This window comes from Pistacia vera, unplaced genomic scaffold (genome assembly GCF_008641045.1).
Source record: "Pistacia vera cultivar Batoury unplaced genomic scaffold, PisVer_v2 Contig1208, whole genome shotgun sequence".
In the NCBI taxonomy this organism is placed as follows: Eukaryota; Viridiplantae; Streptophyta; class Magnoliopsida; order Sapindales; family Anacardiaceae; genus Pistacia; species Pistacia vera.
This window is the reverse complement of record NW_022195258.1, coordinates 74,969-84,336: the sequence shown is the minus strand read 5'-3', so window position 1 is coordinate 84,336 and position 9,368 is coordinate 74,969.

Below are 9,368 nucleotides of genomic sequence, written 5' to 3'. Positions count from 1 at the left end.
GAAAGTCTAGTTAGACTCTACTCTAGAGTATGGCTCGGTGCTCAAAAAAGTTATTCAACCATCAAAACAGAAGTTTTATCAATTGTTTTATGCATTACAAAATTTCAAGATGATTTAATAAATAAAAGATTTTTAATCCGAACAGATTCTTCTGCATCAAAATTTATTTTTGAAAAAGATGTAAAAAATTTAGTTTCAAAACAGATGTTCGCTAGATGGCAAGCAATACTTTCTTGTTTTGACTTTGAAATCGAACATATTAAAGGATATAATAATTCATTACTTATATTGTAATAGCTATTTTCTACTCATATACTCATAAAATATACATAATGAAAACACATGGAAGATAACATAAATAGTTGGGCCCAAAATTTTTCTTTCATTAAACACACACACACACACACACACACACACACACACACACACATATATATATATTCTTTACACAAAATTTGTATCATGTACAAAAGTGATCAAAAACATGTTGGACAGTGTAAATGCTTCCCCTAGCGTGCCAACGTCCATCCGACCGTGCCCTCACCTAGATCCTGCAAAACATAGGAAACAACGGGGTGAGCACTAAAACAATGCTCAGTAAGTAAATCCTCTGCTCATCTAACTCAGCTATCCCCGTAACTCTCTCTAATTCTTTCCTTACAATTCTCATTTACTCTCTCTCTTATACTTCTCTCTATTTTCTCTTTCTCATAACTCTTTTCTTCTCTTCTGTAAGTCACGGCCTCATCTTACCAGAGGCAAGGCCGGGACTCGCTCCCGCTCTCTGTGACTTCTACTCATTCTAGCCGATCGGACTCGGTTATGCATGGATTCGGAACCCTTGGCCATGTGAGTGTATAAACTCTCTCTCGGGTACTCTCGGGTATAGCCCTCATCCGCATGTACTCTCACAGGCTACACCACTTTTCTCTCTCATACTCAAGCCGCTCTCTCTCTTGCGGTGTACATACAAGAATACTCTACCCATTACTCACGGGGTTCCCCATCGCACAACCTACTCTATTCTCTTTTTTCTCTATTTTCTCTTAATGAAGCTCACACTCAAAGTTCTCTACTCTTTCTCTATTCTCTTTCTCTAATGCAATTAATGCATATGGATGACTCATGCTCATTAATGCACTCATGAAATGCAATTATGCCATGTAGCAATAATTAAGGTTCTCTACTCTTACTCATGCCTTACTCAAGCATTTCATCATGCAACTCATGTGCATATAAACCTCTACTTGATCTATCTCTCTTCTCCCCTATTTAATCATCCCAAAATGGGAGAAACTCCCTCATATTCTCTAACACTCCCAAAGGAGTTGGCTCAAACTCTCTCCAACTTCCATCAAACTCAACTCAAACTTAACTCAACATCATAAAATCTCAACTCTTCTCATAACTCAATTATAGTCAACAATAAATATCAATAACCATCCATCTCATCACAATTTCTCAATAAACATAATATATACACATACATACATAAATCTCAACATGGGTTGGATTTACTTACCTTGTGGGTAAATAACTTCTCTAGCACTTTTCCTTCCCCTTGTTGTCTTGTCTTGTCTCTACAACTTTAAACAACAATAACAACATAAGACTTCAACAAATCATAAACAAATTCTCATCTAAAGCAAGAATCCTCACCTTAGGATGCTTTAGATTAAAGCTCTACTAAAAACTACCCAAACGTTCCCTAAAATTCCTTAGAAATCTTGGAAGATTGAATGAAGGATGGGAAGAAAATAGAGAGTGAGAATGGCGGTGGAAATGGGTGAAATGAGGGTTTACTACACTTAATCCCTTATTTAGCTCATATTATAACCACTCTTTCCCATTTTGCCCTTGCTCTTCCTTGAAAATTTCATCTTTGTCCTTTGATTCATTACAAACACACCCCCAATTCCAACACATTCTCTACTAAATTTTCTTACATTTTACTCCCCACTTTTCCTGCTAATTAGGGGTAGAATAGTCATTTTCCCCCTATGGAGAATTCTCTAGAAACCTCAAGAACAATTTTCTGCCGTCCCGTCGCCGCGGCGAAGAAAGTTCCGTCGCCCCGGTGAAAAATTACAAAACCGACATCGCTACACAGAGCTTACGTCGCTACGGCGAAGACTATTCTTCACCCCGACGAAGACTGTAATAGCAAGATTCCTCAAATCTCAACCAATTTCAAGGCAAACACTCAACCAACTCAACATACCATTTCAACCAAAGACCAACCAACCAAAAATAACAACATACAAACTCAATTGAAGCTGAATCAATAAACATTTAAGTACTACAGCAGATCTTAACTACGTACCTCAAGTGAGGCGTTACAATTCTCCCCCCTTAAAAGAATTTCGTCCCCGAAATTCACACGAACAACTCCGGGTAACGATTATGCATGTCTTGTTCCACCTCCCATGTGGCCTCTTCTACCTTGTGCTCCAAAGAACTTTCACTAGCGGAATACTCTTGTTCCGGAGTTCTTTAACCTTCTGATCTAAAATCTGTACTGGACGCTCCTCATACACAAGATTCTCTGCTAAATCAACATCCTTTATACTCAAGATATGGGAGAGATCACTTACATACTTTTGCAGCATCGAGACATGAAAAACGTCATGCACCTTGTCCATACTAGGTGGTAATGCTAATCTATAGGCAACCTTCCCAACTTGTTGCAAGACCTCAAATGGACCAATACATCTCGGTGCTAACTTCTCTTTGCTCCCGAAGCGCATTACTCACTTGTAGGGGGAAACTCTTAAAAACACTTTGTCACCCACTTGGAATTCCACTTCTTTTCTCTTCAAATCGGTATAACTTTTCTGTCGATCTTGGGCTTGCTTCATTCTCTTTCTGATTATTCTTACATCCTCTATCATTTTCTAAGTCACCTCTGGTCCAAAAGTGGTACTCAACTCATCCTTTTCGTCGATCTCATCCCAATGCAGTGGAGACCTACATCGTCTACCATATAAAGCCTCGTAAGGTGCCATCTTAATTGTAGACTGATAACTATTATTGTAGGCAAACTCCACCAAGGGTAACATTTCATGCCATGACATTCTATAATCCATGCAGTAGGCTCTCAACATATCCTCAAGTATCTGATTTGTTCTCTCGGTTTGGTCATCTGTCTGAGGATGATAGGCAGTACTGAATGCCAAACGGGTACCTAAATTCCTCTGTAAACTAGTCTAGAAAGCTGAAACAAATCTGGAATCTCTGTCTGACACTATAATCTTGGGCACACCATGTAACCTGACTATCTCTTTAATGTAGATCTGAGCCAACTGATCCGTAGTAGTACTCTTCTTTACTGGAAGGAAATGGGCTGATTTAGTTAATCTATCCACAATCACCCATATAGCATTATACTCTCTCTGTACTCTAGGGAGACCTGTGATAAAATCCATCGAAATACTCTCCCATTTCCACTCTGGAATAATAAGTGGCTGAAGCAACCCTGACGGCCTTTGGTGTTCTGCTTTTACCTGTTGGCAAGTTAAACATTTAGCTACATATTCTGCAATGTCTCTCTTCATACCCGGCCACCAGTAGCTTTTCTTTACATCTTGATACATCTTGGTTGCTCCAGGATGAGCAATGTACGATGTGTTATGAGTCTCCATAAGAATTCTCTTTCTCAACTCACCGTCCTGAGGCATACACAACCGATTCCTAAAATAGAGGACATCATCTACCAAGTGAAATTCTGTTATCTTGCCCTCATGCACTTCTTGAACTATTTTCTGATGCCACTCATTAGCCACTTGTTTTTCTTTGACTTCTTCAAGTAAAGTAGACTGAACCTCTAGCCTGGCAATCCTTCCCGGAATCACTTCAATCTGTTCTCTACATAATTCTTCTATCAACTCTTTCTGCTCAGTGAGCTGGGACAAATAAGCTTTTCTACTCAAGGCATCGGCTACTACATTGGCTTTCCCCGATTGATACTTGATCTCACAATCATAGTCTTTAACCAGCTCTAACCATCTTCTCTGTCTCATATTCAGCTCTTTTTGAGTGAAGAAGTACTTTAAACTCTTATGATCAGTGTAAATGTTACTCTTTGCACCATAAAGGTAATGCCTCCAAATCTTTAAGGCAAAGACCACGGCCGCCAATTCTAAGTCATGCGTAGGGTACCTCGTTTCATATTCTTTCAATTGCCGAAAGGCATAAGCTATTACCCTACCTAACTGCATTAACACCGTGCCAAGCCCTTGCAATAAGGCATCCGTATAAATATCATAATCTACACCCTCATGTGGTAACACTAACACTGGAGCCGTTGTTAATCTCTTCTTCAACTCTTGGAAACATTCCTCACAAGCTTCTGACCATACAAAATGAGTCTTCTGTTTGGTAACAACTGTCAATGGTTTAGCCAACTGGGCGAAACCTTCAACAAATCGTCTGTAGTAACCTGTCAGGCCTAAGAAACTTCTAACCTCTTTTACTGTCTTCGGCCTCTGCCACTCAAGGATTGCCTTTATCTTACTCGGATCTACTGAAATCCCTTCCTTAGACACTGTATGGCCCAAAAATATTACTTGGTCGAGCCAAAACTCACACTTAGAGAATTTAGCATACAATTGTTTTTCCCTCAACCGTTGCAACACTATTCTCAAGTGTTTCTCATGCTCTTCTCTCGATTTGGAATAAACCAGAATATCATCAATGAACACCACAATAAACTGATCCAAACAATCATGAAATACCCGGTTCATCAAATCCAATAAAACTGCTGGGGCATTAGTCAAGCCAAATGGCATCACTACAAACTCATAATGCCCATACCTTGTACGAAGAGCAGTCTTAGCTATATCTTGCTCAGCCACTCTTACCTGGTGGTACCCTGACCTCAAATCAATCTTGGAGAATACTGCTGCTCCCTTCAACTAATCAAACAAATCATCTATTCGAGGTAGCGAGTACTTGTTCTTCACTGTCACCTTATTCAGCTCTCTATAATCAATGCACATCCGTAGTGACCCGTCCTTCTTCTTTACAAATAGAATTGGGGCTCCCTAGGGAGAATGACTCGGTTGGATAAAACCTTTATCTAAAAGCTCTTGGAGTTGCTTCTTTAATTCCTAAAGTTCTGCTGGGGCCATTCGGTAAGGGGCTTTAGATATGGGTGCTGTTCCTAGTGCTAGTTTAATACTAAACTCAACCTCTCTTTCCGGTGGCAAACCTGGTAAGTCTTTCGGAAACATATCTAAAAATTCTCGAACTATCGGCACCCTCTGAATATCTGACTGTGGAACATCACCACTCTAAACTAGATGAGCAATGTATCCCGAACACCCCTTTCTCAACATCTTTCTAGCCTTTACACTACTAATCAACATACTCAACTGATGGCCCTCTCCAAAACTAAACTTATCTCCACTATCGAGATTAAATCTTGCCTTCTTCTTCCGGCAATCAATTTCTACTCCATATCTCCCTAGGAAATCCATGCCTAATATCACATCAAAGTCAGGCATATCGAAAACTATCAAGTCAACTGCTAACTCTCGACCCTGGATCACTACGAACTCTCCTACTAACATCTCCTAAGTCAACACACTCACCCCATCAGGTAACTCTATCTTAATGGGTTGACTCACTCTAGTAGGTTTTAATTTTAATCTCTCTATCATTCCATGAGATATAAAAGAATGGGTAGCTCCAGAATCTATTAAAGCATATAAAGGAACAACATGAAATAACAACTGACCAGTTACGGCTGATGGACTAGCCTCGGCCTCACCTTGTGCCATTGTAAATACTCTGGCATTTGTACCTCTAGGAGTCTGGACTGCTGGTGGAAGAGGAGCTTTACAATCCCTCATCAGATGCCCTAGCTGTCGGCACCTGTAACATACATTTCTGTCCCTCAAACACTCCCTTGAATGGTTCCTCCCGCATTTAGCACAAGGGGGAAACCCTTCTGTCTTTAGCCGTTTGTTCTACCAATCTCTTTTATTCTTCCTTGGTTGGAACTTCTTCTTAGCCCTTACTTCTCTGTTCCTTGTGACATCTATTCTCTCCCTCTGTGGGGTGATGGATGGCTCGCTAGATACCGGTAAAGCCAACCCTTCTACAATGTATTTGTTTACGTAAATCTCTGCCCTTAAAGCCCGTGATAGAGCTTTATTGTAGGTATGAGGGGGCTCGGCTCCTGTCATTACATCTCGAGCAATATCTGACATCAATCCTTACACAAACTTATCTCTCCTTAACTCCAGTGTATACACTATTCCGGGTGCAAAGCGAGCAAGGAAGTTGAATCTTACTGAATATTCTTTCACAGTACTAGTCCCCTGTTTCAAATGAATAAACTCTTGGACCTTCTCATGTATTCGATCTTCTATTCGGTACTTGGCCTCAAACAATCTTCTGAATTCTTCCCAAGTCATCGAGGCCATATCATGAGTCTCCTCCATTAATTCCCACCAAATTCGGGCATCTCCCTTAAATAAGAAACTGGCATATCTGATCCTCTCTCTATCATTCATGGGAAACAGTGCCGCCGTCCACTCTATGGATTTAAACCACTCCTCTGCCTCTAGCGGGTCCCTAGTACCCCTAAATGCTGGCGGCTGGTGTTAGTTTGCAAGCCCTTGAATCGGATCAACCCGAGTCTATACTGTTTGAGGTATCGGCCCTTCTCGCTCTTGTCTTATGGGCAGTACTCTACTGGGGGTCTCAGTTCTCTCCTGAACAACTCTCCCCTGACTCTACGCTAATACCTGTTGTATAATGGTTCGAATCATCGTCTCATCAAGGGTAGGGGGAGTTGGTTCTGGTGGGTTAGAGGATTCTCCCTCGTTCATCACACTCTTACCCTTCTTCCTGTTACTACGCCTCATCTACAAAACAACCACACTCAATCAATTCACCAAACACTTAATGTAAGGAAAGAATTAATTTACACAGTCGGCTCTCGGACATCGTAGCGACGAGAAGGGTACACTGTCAAATCCCAAAATCTCGGCTCTGATACCAAAAATGTAATAGCTGCTTTCTACTCATATACTCATAAAATATACATAATGAAAACACATGGAAGATAACATAAATAGTTGGGCCCAAAATTTTTCTTTCATTAAACACACACACACACACACACACACACACACACACACACACATATATATATATTCTTTACACAAAATTTGTATCATGTACAAAAGTGATCAAAAACATGTTGGACAGTGTAAATGCTTCCCCTAGCGTGCCAACGTCCATCCGACCGTGCCCTCACCTAGATCCTGCAAAACATAGGAAACAACGGGGTGAGCACTAAAACAATGCTCAGTAAGTAAATCCTCTGCTCATCTAACTCAGCTATCCCCGTAACTCTCTCTAATTCTTTCCTTACAATTCTCATTTACTCTCTCTCTTATACTTCTCTCTATTTTCTCTTTCTCATAACTCTTTTCTTCTCTTCTGTAAGTCACGGCCTCATCTTACCAGAGGCAAGGCCGGGACTCGCTCCCGCTCTCTGTGACTTCTACTCATTCTAGCCGATCGGACTCGGTTATGCATGGATTCGGAACCCTTGGCCATGTGAGTGTATAAACTCTCTCTCGGGTACTCTCGGGTATAGCCCTCATCCGCATGTACTCTCACAGGCTACACCACTTTTCTCTCTCATACTCAAGCCGCTCTCTCTCTTGCGGTGTACATACAAGAATACTCTACCCATTACTCACGGGGTTCCCCATCGCACAACCTACTCTATTCTCTTTTTTCTCTATTTTCTCTTAATGAAGCTCACACTCAAAGTTCTCTACTCTTTCTCTATTCTCTTTCTCTAATGCAATTAATGCATATGGATGACTCATGCTCATTAATGCACTCATGAAATGCAATTATGCCATGTAGCAATAATTAAGGTTCTCTACTCTTACTCATGCCTTACTCAAGCATTTCATCATGCAACTCATGTGCATATAAACCTCTACTTGATCTATCTCTCTTCTCCCATATTTAATCATCCCAAAATTGGAGAAACTCCCTCATATTCTCTAACACTCCCAAAGGAGTTGGCTCAAACTCTCTCCAACTTCCATCAAACTCAACTCAACATCATAAAATCTCAACTCTTCTCATAACTCAATTATAGTCAACAATAAATATCAATAACCATCCATCTCATCACAATTTCTCAATAAACATAATATATACACATACATACATAAATCTCAACATGGGTTGGATTTACTTACCTTGTGGGTAAATAACTTCTTTAGCACTTTTCCTTCCCCTTGTTGTCTTGTCTTGTCTTGTCTCTACAACTTTAAACAACAATAACAACATAAGACTTCAACAAATCATAAACAAATTCTCATCTAAAGCAAGAATCCTCACCTTAGGATGCTTTAGATTAAAGCTCTACTAAAAACTACCCAAACGTTCCCTAAAATTCCTTAGAAATCTTGGAAGATTGAATGAAGGATGGGAAGAAAATAGAGAGTGAGAATGGCGGTGGAAATGGGTGAAATGAGGGTTTACTACACTTAATCCCTTATTTAGCTCATATTATAACCACTCTTTCCCATTTTGCCCTTGCTCTTCCTTGAAAATTTCATCTTTGTCCTTTGATTCATTACAAACACACCCCCAATTCCAACACATTCTCTACTAAATTTTCTTACATTTTACTCCCCACTTTTCCTGCTAATTAGGGGTAGAATAGTCATTTTCCCCCTATGGAGAATTCTCTAGAAACCTCAAGAACAATTTTCTGCCGTCCCGTCGCCGCGGCGAAGAAAGTTCCGTCGCCCCGGTGAAAAATTACAAAACCGACATCGCTACACAGAGCTTACGTCGCTACGGCGAAGACTATTCTTCACCCCGACGAAGACTGTAATAGCAAGATTCCTCAAATCTCAACCAATTTCAAGGCAAACACTCAACCAACTCAACATACCATTTCAACCAAAGACCAACCAACCAAAAATAACAACATACAAACTCAATTGAAGCTGAATCAATAAACATTTAAGTACTACAGCAAATCTTAACTACGTACCTCAAGTGGGGTGTTACATATATCGGAGGCATATAAATTACATCTTTGTTAACATCAAAGAATAAAACTAATTAAAAGTATTTTTACATCTGTATTGGTACAAAATTATTATTATGAAGTTTTATTATATTTAAAGGGGTAAACAATAATAATAATACTAATAATAATATATATTATTATTATTATATATATTATTATATTTAATAATATATATAATAATAATATAATAATATAACATTATATTTAATATTATAATGATATATTAATATATTACTAGAATACATAAATATTATATAATATGTAATATTAATAATAATATAAAACTTTT